Raw genomic sequence first — 13,525 nt, 5'->3', positions numbered from 1 at the left:
AGGGACAAGGAAATAAATAACGTGTTTGCAATTTGTACTGTGATCTGCGAACGGTGTGAGTGAAAAATAAACCCAATGTTTTTATGTGTAGATCAATTGCATTTAGGAGCCATTACAGAGAGCAGCCAAAGAATTCCATCTCGGAGACCAGCTCTTGTCCAAGAGACATAGAATAGAAGGTCCCACCATTCCTTCACTTTTCGAAACATTGAAAATTTCCAGGAAGCTTGATTATTTTTAGGAGTGACAAGATGGAAAATATTATATAAATATAAGAATTTAGACCACAGGTAAAATAGCATCTGGCAAGCAATTTCGTGCCGTTTTTTGTTTGTTTGTTTTTTAACATCTTTATTGGAGTATAATTGCTTTACAATGGTGTTAGTTTCTGCTTTATAACAAAGTGAATCAGTTATACATATACATATATCCCCATATCTCTTCCCTCTTGTGTCTCCCTCCCTCCCATCCTCCCTATCCCACCCCTCTAGGTGGTTACAAAGCACCGAGCTGATCTCCCTGTGCTATGCGGCTGTTTCCCACTAGCTATCTATTTTATATTTGGTAGTGTATATATGTCCATGCCACTCTCTCACTTTCTCCCAGCTTATCCTTCCCCCTCCCCATATCTTCAAGTCCATTCTCTAGTAGGTCTGCATCTTTATTCCTGTCTTGCCCCTATAACCCATATATATGTGTTAGCATATGGTATTTATTTTTATTTATTTATTTTTATTTATTTTTATTTATTTATTCATTTTTATTTTATTTATTTTTCTCTTTCTGACTTATTTCACTCTGTATGACAGACTCTAGGTCCATTCATCTTACTACAAATAACTCAATTTTGCTTCTTTTTATGGCTGAGTAATATTCCATTGTATATGTGTGCCCCATCTTCTTTACCCATTCATCTGTTGATGGACACTTAGGTTGCTTCCATGTCCTTTTTATTGTAAATAGAGCTGCAATGAACACTGTGGTACATGACTCTTTTTGAATTATGGTTTTCTCAGGGTATATGCCCAGTAGTGGGATTGCTGGGTTGTATGGTAGTTTTATTTTTAGTTTTCTAAGGAACCTCCATACTGTTCTCTGTAGTGGCTGTATCAATTTATAGTCTCACGAACAGTGCAAGAGGGTTCCCTTTTCTCCCCACCCTCTCCAGAATTGATTGTTTGTAGATGTTTTGTTGATGGCCATTCTGACCTCTGTGAGATGATATTTCATTGTAGTTTTGATTTGCATTTCTCTAATAATTAATGATGTTGAGAATTCTTTCATGTGTTCATTGGCAATCTGTATATATTCTTTGGAGAAATGTCTATTTTGGTCTTCTGCCCATTTTTGGATTGGGTTGTTTGGTTTTTTTTTGATATTGAGCTGCATGAGCTGCTTGTAAATTTTGGAGATTAATCCTTTGTCAGTTGCTTCATTTGAAAATATTTTGTCCCATTCTGAGGGTTGTCTTTTGGTCTTGTTTATGGTTTCCTTTGCTGTGCAAAAGCTTTGAAGTTTCATTAGGTGCCATTTGTCTATTTTTGTTTTTATTTCCATTTCTCTAGGAGGTGGGTCAAAAAGGATCTTGTTGTGATTTATGTCATAGAGTGTTCTGTCTATGTTTTCCTCTAAGAGTTTGATAGTGTCTGGCCTTATATTTTTCATCCCTTTTTAAGAATAGGAAAGGATTTTTGAGGTCACTGTGTTATGATGGCATTGACCTCTCACCTGATGACCAAGACTTGCCCAGAAAGGATGAGTTACTGATAAAGGTTTTCATACAGAGCTTATAAATATATGTTCCTGAGTCCCATGGCCTGAGCAAGATTTGAGCCACTAACCTAAACACTTTAAGTTCTTTATGGTCAGCCTATCAGACTTCATTAAGAGACATTATTATGTCTAATGATGAGACCATGCTTCAGTATGCCGTGACTCCTGTCTTGTATAACTGATTTTACATAGTTTTCAAATGACACCTTTGAAAATATGAACTAAATGACTAGCAGAGGTGAAAATGCTCTATTACCTGCCTCAGAAGAGATAAGCTCTGAGTAGAGAAATATGGAAGTTAAGTCCTTGAAGTTAGTTTTGAGGACAGATTGCAGAGGATCCTCAGTGCAATGATGGGGAGTTTGGATGTTATTTGTTTTACTGTAGGAAACAAGTATTCTTAATGGCTTAAGACATTAAACACTTTATCAAAGAAGTGTAAAGATGCAGAGGCATAAAAGATGCAATGACTGGGGAATGCTTGGAATAGAGATGTTAATTAAGAATCTATTTCATTTGTCAAAGCTTTGCCAAGAGTCTGGCTTTCATAACTGTTCACAGATATGAGAAAAGGTTGAAACTGGGGAGAATAATATTAAAACAAATAACTAAACAAAACCAAAACACTAGAGGAAATTATAATCTATTCAGAACTGGAAGAAGATACCATATACTACATTCTCAATCAGACATAAGGATATCAAGAAAGATTTGGTAAAAATGAAAGTAAATCTATTTGTATGGCTATAAGAGACTCCTTTAAGAGACTGGGAGATAGAAAACTTTCTGTTCCAGGAATTAATATGGGAAATGTTCCAACATGTACCAGAACAATGACCGTAACCAGACTCCTATTGGAGCGATAAAAAACACTGGTAGTGAACTCTGGTGTCCTCTTAAACACAGACTCTAGCTTCTGCATTAGTTCAGATCACAGCACTTGTTTACAGCACACCTCCCCAACTTGACCTTGATATGCAGGTGAGAGAGAGGGAGAGAAAGAGAGAGACAAATATTTGAAGATTTACACTGATGGCTCTGAAGATGGAGAAAGAGTCTATGACTCAAGTAATGTAGGCTGCCTCTAGAAGCTGGAAAAGGCAAGCAAATAGATTCTCTCCCAGATCCTCTGGAAGAAAAACATATTGATTCTAGAATTTCTGGCCTCTAATAGTGTAAGATAATAAACATGTTTTGTTCTAATACATACAGTTATTGGTAATTTTTTATAAAAGCAAAAGGAAACTGTTACAACAAGGAAGAAAACTCTATGAGCTACTCTGTCTCCAGATCCTCAGGTTGTTTTCTTGAATGTTCACTGGCAGGATATCTTTCTCTTATACCTGAAACTGCAGCAGTAATTCATGGGGAGGTCCATGGGTATGGCTCAAATTGGGAACAGTGTCAAAAGAAAAGAAGGTTTGTATTTGTGGGATACTGAAGAGATTGAATTGACAAAATTTGGAAATAAGCAAAAAAAATTATGGAGGAAAAGAAAAAAAAGAAAGTATGAGTGTAGACCATTGGTTTTTAAACTCTTTTGCAGGACAAAGCCATCAACCTCATACTGAGAAACATATATTAACATACAATTTAACCTACAATTGCTGAGTTCACAGATGCTTTGGCCAGAGGGCAAATTTATAGTGGAGATTTATACATCCTGAGGAATGGCTTGGATGATCTATTAGATTTCTTTTAATTCTACAATTCTATAATAATCATAAAACCTAAGAGTTAAGATATTGGTGGAGTCAATGATGGATACAAGGAAGGTATGAAGAGAAGATGATATTTTTGTGAAGTAATAGGTGAAGGGGATGGGTACATGAGAAACCATTTTTCTTTTAAATATGATTAATATGAGGTACTGTTAGAGCCCTCATGAGGAGATGCTGACTGGAGCATTAAAAACACACAGGGGGCATTTGGGCAAGTGTTTAAGGTTCTAGGTTATATCCATGGGTATTAATCAATAGCAGTTTGGCATCAGTTGAGCTCTCTATGGGAATAGGTATAAAAGGAAAAGTGTTGATAGAGGGATCAGAATGGTGGTGAATACACATTCCATATTTATAGACTCAAGGGAATGAGACTGAGAAAGAGCTAGAGAATAAACAGAGAAATAGGTGACATCACAGGAACCAAATGAAAAACGTAATTCATAAAAGATTTCATGAAAATGTGAAATTTTAGCCTTAGCCAATTAATGTTAGAGAGTCTATGGAGACTGAACTCTAAAGTAAAATAATCAAATCTACTTACTTATGAAGATAACGTTGACATTGTAAGAGGGTAGACTGAATTTGAAGAGAAATTGAAGTCAAGGAGGCTAGAAGATCAGAAAACAATGGAAAAATATTTTACATCTTAAAACCTAGCAGAAAAGCTAACTTAAAATCGAACTTTCTTCTTTACTTTCTTTCTGTTATGAATGCTGTCTTTTTGAAAAACATGGTTTAGTTTGGTTTAATTTTGCTTTGTTTTTGGTAACTTAACACATATGTAATCTGTTTATTGCATTCAGAAAAATGGGTTACAATGAAAATCAATGTCACGGCCAGATGGTAAAAGATGCTTTGTGTGGAAAGAATGCAAAGACACAGAAAAATTAAGGAAACAAAATTTATAGGATTTTTCTAAAAAAAACAAAGGCTGTCTTTTTGTTTAATTGTTCCTGGTAAGAAAATGAGAAAGAACATTATTCTCCACCCCTGAGAACTCTTATTTAGAAGAATAACTTCTAAAAATAGTTTTCCTTGAGGCTCCATAACTTACATCCATTTCAGATGCGTTTAAGTATCTGCCAACTTAGCACACAACTTTGTAGAATATTCTTTACAGCAGAAATGTTGATACTTAAAATGATTTATCTGGAGTTGTGTTTAGAGTGAAGAATACATGAAAATTTATGAAAGTACAGTGTTAAGATATCCAAAAAGATAAATGGAAAGATTTGAGAATATTCAGATGGCCATGATCACTTTAAGAAGAAAGGAAAAAATAATAAAGAAATGGCTAGATATGGATGAGTAGAATTAAATATTAAAATGAAGCCACTGATTTATCAAAATATTTGGAAAGTGAACTCACCTGGACACCAGAAAAGTCTGATATACTGATTGACACTTTATAATTTTTTTAAAGACACTAATATATTAAAAAAAAGACACTAATGTATATAAAATAATTTATGTGGGAAAACTGAGGTTCAATTGTTTAAAGAAATTATGCCAGATCGTAAATCTAGTAAATGGTAGAAATGGGAAATTGGGATTGAACTGCTGTCTGTGAAATAGGGGTAGGACTAGTAATAGTACAGTAGCAATGGTGGTGGTGTTGGCAGAAACTTCTCGAAAGCATTCCTTATTTTCCAGGTAACCTTTAGAGTGTTTTACATGTTTGAATTCATTTGTTTATGATAACGACCATATGAAATAGATCTCATTCTTATTCTATTTTACAGAGGAGACACGGGATATAAAGAAATTGGCCCAAGAACACACAGGCAGACTACATCATAATGAAACCCCACAGTTGACCAGTGAAAGCAAAGTGAATCAGTCAATAGGCTAGGTCAGTCTTCGGTAGCAAACACCTCAAAATATGTCAATGGCTCAAACAATGAAAATGTATTTCTACCTCACACTTATCTATTGCAAGGCAGCTGTGCATGTTTTTGTTGTTTGTATGTTTTTTCTATCTTTTTTCTTTATTTCTCATACAGCCTCTATTTGAACCTCTATCATTTATTAGTCTTGTCGAAGAGAAGAAAATATAATTTAAAGAGTAATAGTGAAACTGTGTGATAGCTTTGAAAATATTTTTTCAACGGTACTTCTTATCACTTCCTTTCATAGAGTACTGGCTAGAGTAAGCCATATGACCAAGCCTGGTGTCAATGGATGGGAAGTACAATATTTCCATATAAAGGAGCTCTGGAATAAAAGTTATATAATGTTGCGTAGTGAATAGTTTAAACTATATTACACTCTACCACAAAGGGCTACCGGAGATGTATTTTTCATTGTTTTAATTTTAGTTTCTCATGGAAGGTGCCCAGTGGATAGCTTGATTTAGTTTCACACCAAAATGTTAATGGTATCACCCTAAAGGTTGATTCTTGGTTTGTCAATGTTAAACAAGTAATCATTCAAGTGAATAAAACCCAGTAAATTGAAAGAGCTACCAATTTCTAGGACTAGTATGAGTGTAATGTGGCTATAGATTTGAGAGACAGAGCTCTGGAATGAACTAAAAACAACACTGAGCAGAGCACCTGAGGAGAATGAATGTAAGCAATGCACCAAATCATACAGGACAGAAGTCTAAGCTGACCTGGTATGGTACCAGGGGGTGTGCCACTGGGATCCTTCTTCTACAAAGTAATTGCTCTTCAGCTTCAGTGACTGCAGTTATCTGACACTGCTATCATCCTTAGGATCTACCTCAGTTTTCAAGCCAAGATCATTGTACTTCATCTGGACAGTCCAAGATTCGGTATGGTAGAGGTACTATGGTCTAGCCATTTTTATTCTGTGCAAGACTCCTCCAATGGGTGATCCTTGCTCTGGAGTTCCTAATTGGGTTGTTTGTACTTTGTCAGATCTGCATCACAGTCTGAGTTCTCTCTGCACAATCATCTTCATCCCCCTTCCCTTTCATAGATTTCTGATCTCCACTGTGGTCTGGTGACCTTCTCCAGCCATTTCTGCTTCCTGCTCCTTTTAGCTTTCACAAGTGAATTTTCACTTCTTTTCAATATCTCTTTTCTAGAGGACCCCAAGTCACACATCGGGTGGGAGCGCTTCTAGGGAAAGATAGGTAAAGCAATAAGACAGAAGTTGAAGATGGCTGAAGTAAACACTGAGATTGTTTAACTTATCAGTGTATGAAGACCACTTCATAAGTGAGAGCATCATATCCTGACCTGGTTGATCTGAAATGGCCCCATGATGAGTTGACTAGAGAGGGCTCTAAAAACAGATGGGTCCATGAGATGTAATTCAGAAATAGTTGGAAGGGAAGACCAGAATGACCGTATATATGACTATGTTTTTTAGAAGTCTAGAACCTGGAAAACTATTGGCAAGAGAAAGTGAAGAGTAAGGGAGGTGTTATAGGAGTCCAGGTAACAAAATCCAGATGGTCTGATTTAGCCCAGTAACACAAGAATTGAGAGAATGAGTAGTTTTTATGAGATGGTTGAAAAACAGAATTGAAAAATCTCAGAGATTTAATGGAGGGGGATATGTAGTGGAGCAAAGGAAAGAAGATTGATGATTTCTTGATGACATACTTCACTCATTAAATTAAAGTGTTCTATTGATGTCCATAAAAATAATCAATATAAATATCCTTATGAAAAATATAAATGTTAATATTAGTTTGGCAACCACTCTGTTACTTTGGAAAATTATTTCTTCAAGCCTGGATGAGTAACATGTATTTGTGTAGCTTCTGCAGTAAATATTATTGGCATGAATAATGAAGTGAATGTCTTAAAAACTAAGAATGAATATGTATAAAGTTAATGGCTATCAAGTAAATGATAATGAATTCTAGCAGTATAAGGAGCATTGCATCTTTCTTGGAAGATGCTTGCATAAGGTCCCAGTGAGATGCAAGCAGATTCTAAAGTCTGGAGATTGGGCTGGCTCCAAGTTTTCTGGCTGAACAAAGCAGCTGCAAAAAAAGGCTGGAGGCATTTGATGTAGATGAACAGGAGAAAATTCTTGGGAAAAGCTGACTGCTTTCTGGGAAGGATAAGAAAGGAAAGATAACTCCTTGGAAGGATTTCAGTAGAGATTCTTGGTGAAGACAGAAAAGTCCACTAAGGTTTAATTAAATTCTGTTATTGGGTTATTTGTTACAAAATGCTCTTTTATCCTCTCCTAAAAAGTTTTAGTAATATCTAAAAGCACACACAGGCACATACACACACACACACCCTCAAAATGTTGAAAGTGACTAAAGTTGTTCTCCCTAACAGTGATAAGGTTGAGATTTGCTTACTTTTTGGCACAGTGTAGAGAATTCTAGGAGAAGGGAAAACCTAAAAGCTGAATTATGAAGGTTATAAACAGTGCTTGACCTCCTTAGGTCAAGTCTATTTGTCTTAACATTAGGCAATGTACTATATTTCTTTACTGTCTTTCAAAGGATAATTTTAAAAAGAGGGCATACTCATGAATATGATACAAATATGAAATGAACATGTCAATGATTTTATTTAATTTATGCATTAATAAAGAAACCGGTAAGATGTTACAGCTGGTTCAAACAAAATTTAAAAATTCACACATTTGTATGCAGTGAGGGAATGCTGAAATGAAGTTATAAATATGTACAAAAATTGGTCTATCCACAAGACAATCATCAGTTGCATTCCACAGAACACAACTGCTTAACATTTCTGTGAACAAAATTCATTTGTATGATTATCAGTTTTCTACACTTTACAGAGCTGTAAAGCAGCTTAAGACATAAAAGGCACAAATTATCTGGATGTGTGACACAGACAGAACACCAATTAATCTCTTTTTTAAAAATATTTTTGTCCATTTTAAAGTCTTCCTAACACTTCAAATTTGCAAGTAGCAGAATTTAAAACAAACAGAAAACCTTGGAGTTAGATCTCCAAGGTGATAAGCAATAATTATATGAGTAAAAGCGCTCACCTTCACGTCTAAATATGATACCATAAATATAAGTAGACACTGTTTTTCTTGTGTATTCCTTCTCTATCTACATCAGTGACAAAGTTACTGACTTTAAATGCTACATTTTTGTCCCTCTTTGCCTCTTCTGTGAAAGAATGTAAGATTAATTTATGCCTGACAGAAGGTTAATAGGTAAATCACAATAAAACTCTAACAGAGAAAGCTGAGAAGAATGGTTATTTGGAAATGATTAATATCTTAAAGGAATAAAAAATAATAAAAATAATAGGTGGGAAATTATCAGGGCACTTACAGTGTTATACACTTAAAATGGAAAATTTGATTTTAAGTTGTGAAAGCACTGGTACAATATCACATCATGAAATATGAAGAAACCATTCACTTCAGAGAATTCGAGCATGAAAATCAAATAGTTGAGTGAAAGTGTATGCAATATAAAGAGAAGTGGAGATTATAGGGCTAGAATGATAGGATTGGAGATAAATACATAAATGAAAAAAAAATGTAAAAGGATCCCAATGGGGTTTATATTGAAGATGGATGAGGAAGTAAGAGAGAAAAAAGTTGGTAAAACATGGTCTGAACTGCTCAATTTTTTCACTATCAAAGGAGTTTCATACAGATCCCATGTACTTTTCTGCTTTTCAGAAAACAATTACCAATTAGTTGATGAAAAAAGGTTTGAAAACTTATCTCTATATGGCCAATTCATTAAGTGCCAAATTTAAAAATGAAGGAACTTGGAAAAACTTATTTTCTTTAACATAACTATATATAATCTAGCAATTTCTGGATTTCATATATAGAATATGGAGCTGTATTATTTTTATTTCTATGAATAATAATCATATATGTCAATTTCAGAAATTTAAGAAAATCATTTTTAGTAAGTTTTCTTCAATGGACAGGTATTGTAACTTTGTTACATTGACACTTGTTAAGTAGGTCCCAGGGTTGTCTTATGGTAAGCCACCTTTCACCTGAGAAATAGAAAAGTTTATTACTCATTGAATTTGGCATACCACAAGAGGCCACAGAGGTAGGTCAAGGCAGGGTGCAGGCAGAGAGTATGGAAGGGGGTGGGAAACCTGCCTTTATTAGGGTTCACAAGTCAAGTATTTTGGGGTTCCTGGGCTAAAGTCAGATTGGTCAATTCAAACCAAAACAGTGGTTTTGGTGAGCTTCCTAGGAGTCTTATCTAAGGGGCACACAAGAGGAAGACCCTGGAATCTGGGGGAGAATCCTTATCACAGGGTTTTGGGGAGACATATCAGGAACTTACATTTACTTGTGACTCTGTAGGCTGTTATCTAAGCCGTCTGCTCAGGGAAGGGCTAGGGTCAGTTCAAAACTACTGTGTGCCTTGTGGCCACACAAATGGATGCTGAGGCAGCAATATTATGGAACAGTTTAAACGTTCAGCAACAGGAAATAGTGAAATGGAGAATAATTTCACCAAAATACTCTTTACACACATGATTAGCCAGTTTGATTACCAACTGAATTTTAAATGATATAATCATATTTAATACTTAAAATTGTTTTATCTGTCAAGAACAATGTGTTAGTTTGTTAGGGCTACTGTAATAAAGTACTGCAAACTGGGTAACTTAAACAACAGAAATTTATTCTCTCACAGTCTGGAGGCTCCAAGTCCAAAGTCACAGTGTTGGCAGGGCTGGTACCTTCTGAGGGCTGTGAGGAAGGATCTGTCCTTGGTTTGTAGATGACTATTGTCTCCTTTTGTCTCTTCACATTGTTTTCTCTCTTTGTGTGTCTGCCGCTGTGTCCAAATTCCCTGTTTTTATAAGGCTATCAGTCTTATTGAATTAGAAGCTACCTTAATGCTTTCATTTAAACATGGTTACCTCTGTAAAGACCCTGTCTCCAAATAAGATCATATTCTGAGATATTGGGGTTAGGACTCTAAAAAACCTTTTTTGGGGGGAGGGGGGTACACAATAATAAATAATGTTTGCATTCAGCTTTGTGCCTAGTGTTTTCTCTATATGGCCAAATTCATTAAGTGCCAAATTTAAAAATGAAGTTAAACAATATTTTGTGGTATTGGTACAAATTTTTATATACAAATTTTATAACAGGCCAAATTAGATATGTGATGAAATGGAAAACAGCATATTTTTATCAATTATTAAATTAACTTTAACATTTTTAATCAGTTAATCAAATCATTCTGAATCTAGCCCAAACATCACTTTGAATAACAGCAATAATGCTATGGCTAAATATGTGTATTATTTTACTTTTTAACATATGATAGTCAAATTAATAAAGGTCACAGCATGAAACTTTGTGCATTTAACTATAAAACCCTAGTAAATCAAGATTTGTGTGATGGATTATATTATAGAGAGGTTACATAGTTTTGATTTCATGATCCCCTAAATAAGCTTTGTGGTATATTTTCCTTGAAAAAAGTCAACATCAGGAACTAACTCTTTAATGACATTTCTTTTTCCTGGAAAAAAGTCAAGATTGTTTTAAATCATTTTATATTCCAACATATTTTTCTGCCACACATGTAAAGATTATTTATATAAATCATCAACTGGGCACGAAGTATACTTTTTTAAAGAAAATATTCACATATATATGTATAACTGAATCACTGTGCTGTACACTTGAAAATAACATGATATAAATCAAATATACATCAATGATTTTTTTTAATTTCAATTTTGGCTTTTGAGTTGTGTTACATATGTAGAAAATCCTCCTTTATCCCATGATTGTAAATAAAATAATCATATACTTTCTCCTTAAATAGGATGAACAGAAGTTCTGGAAACCTAAGTAAATATGCATAATGAAAGGCTAAAAAGAAAAAAAGGAACAAAGTCACACCAGACAAGACAAGAAAGTAGAAATTGATTTAATTCCAATACTATTGCTGGAAACTGAGAGAGGACAGACCAAGTGGTGACCTCACACTCAGCTGTGTTGAAGCAAAGGGTGGGAATATTTTTAAGAGCTGGGGGAGGGGAGAAGGGGGGATATTAGGGCATCTTTGTTTGCTAAGTGGCTTACCCAAAGGCAAAGTAAACTTTCTCCTATCTTCAAGATGCAGTTTTTACAACTTGGAGTAAGATGCCCTTCTAAGTTAAGCTTCTACCCTCCTACAGACTGGGAGATGGGGGCCCTATGTTCCTTGATGATTATGTTTCAAAGAGATGTCTCCCAGTTTCTTGAGAAAGGCAGTCCTGGGTTGTAAATCTAGCCCAGAGACTTTTAGAAGGATTTACACATCAAAGAGGCAGAGAGAGAATTGACAAGCTTTCTGAAGTAAATACTCTAAGAAAAGGAAAGTCAGGGACCCACAGTCTGGAATAAGTCTGTCTAAAGTTACTCAAGTTGAGGGGAACATTAAGGCCATCTTGGTCAACTCTAAATAAATATTTCTTGAATGAATGAATACATGAATGAGTGAATGAACATTGTATAAAGCAGGGTATTGAGAACAAAGGATGTTGGGAATTCCCTGGTGGTCCAGTGGTTAGGACTCTACACTCTCACTGGCCTGGGTTTGATCCCTGGTCAGGGAATTAATATCCACAAGCCGAGAGGCACGGCCAAAAAACAAACAAACAACAAAAGAACAATGGGCTCTATATATATGAAAAAATAATACATAGAGTCACAGTGTTTAGTGAAACAATTTTAAATATTGCTTACATTTTCAGTTGTAGTGATACCGGTTGTATTCTTTAAGTTTTTTGAGAAAAATATAATTTATACTACTCTACCTGTTTTTGTAGTATATGGATCTGCTTTTAATCAACTATACAGTAAACATACAGTTATTTATTTTAGTTTCAATCATCAAAAAAGGCAACTTGGAGAATTGTTTTGCAAAAGGATTCAGTTACTCTTTGCAGGCATATTTCATATTTATTGATCACATTCAATGAGCCAGCCACTGTTCTAGACTAAAAGACAAAGTCCTCGCTCACAGAGAACTTACATTCTAAATGGGCAAATAGTTATAAAAAATACAAAAGAAAGTATTGGAGTATTATGAGGAAAAAATAAATTAGGGTAAAGAAGATAGGGAGTGCCAGAGTGTGTAAAGCAGTGGTGTTGAATTTAAACTTGATCACCACAAATGTGATATTTGAGTAAAGATTTAAAAAAGGTACACCCATGCAAATCTTTAGGGAAAGATAATTTCAGGAAGTCCAAAGACACTGAGGCCGGAGCATGCTGATATCTTTGAAGAACAGTGAGGCAGTTATTGAGGCTGGAACAGAGGAGTCTAGAGGTCAGGGGTTTAAGTTATCAAATAAATAATGGAGGAGTGTGTGAATGGGAAAAGAGTGCTAGGGAGATGATCAGATCATAAAGAGCACTGTAGGCTTTTGTGTAAGGACTTTGGGATTTTCAAAATGAAGCCATTAAACATATTGGATAGAGTGACTCGATCTGGTTTTCTATTTAAAATAATTGTTCTGGATACTGTGCTGAGAATGAATTCCAAAGAAGAAAAAGTCGAGAGATTAGGAGACCAGTTAGAAGGCTGTCTAAGTAACCCAACTGATAGTCGGTTGCATCAGAAAGATTGTAGTAAAGCAGGTGAAAAGTCAAGATTCTGGATATATTTTGATCTTAAAATCAGTAAGATTTACTGATAGATTGATGAGCTTTGTGAGAAGAAGAGAGAGGCGATATTGTGCAGAGAATTCTGGCCAAATAGGATAATGGAGTTCCCATGAATTAAATAGGAAGACTATTGGAAGAGTAGGTTTGGAAAGTAAGATCAGGAATTTAGTTTTAATTATTATTTATTTCATGTTTGAGCTAATGTTTTAAGATAGCATGAAGGGAATTAATGGAAACAAGTATAGACTCTCCTCCAGAGGAATTTTTCCAGTAAAGATCAAGAAGAAAATATGAAATAGCTAGAGGGAGCAGTGGGGTATTGAGAGGCTTTTCAAATCTCAGTAGAGAGAGAAAGACTATTGATGCAGATGGGGTAACTCCTGGAACAGTGTCTGAAAAGATACAGAAAGAGAGAAAGAAATGATTTACTTGCAAATAATTTGAACTTAAAG

The sequence above is a fragment of the Lagenorhynchus albirostris genome, chromosome 5, assembly GCF_949774975.1.
Source record: "Lagenorhynchus albirostris chromosome 5, mLagAlb1.1, whole genome shotgun sequence".
Classification (NCBI taxonomy): Eukaryota; Metazoa; Chordata; class Mammalia; order Artiodactyla; family Delphinidae; genus Lagenorhynchus; species Lagenorhynchus albirostris.
This window is presented reverse-complemented; position numbering follows the sequence as displayed.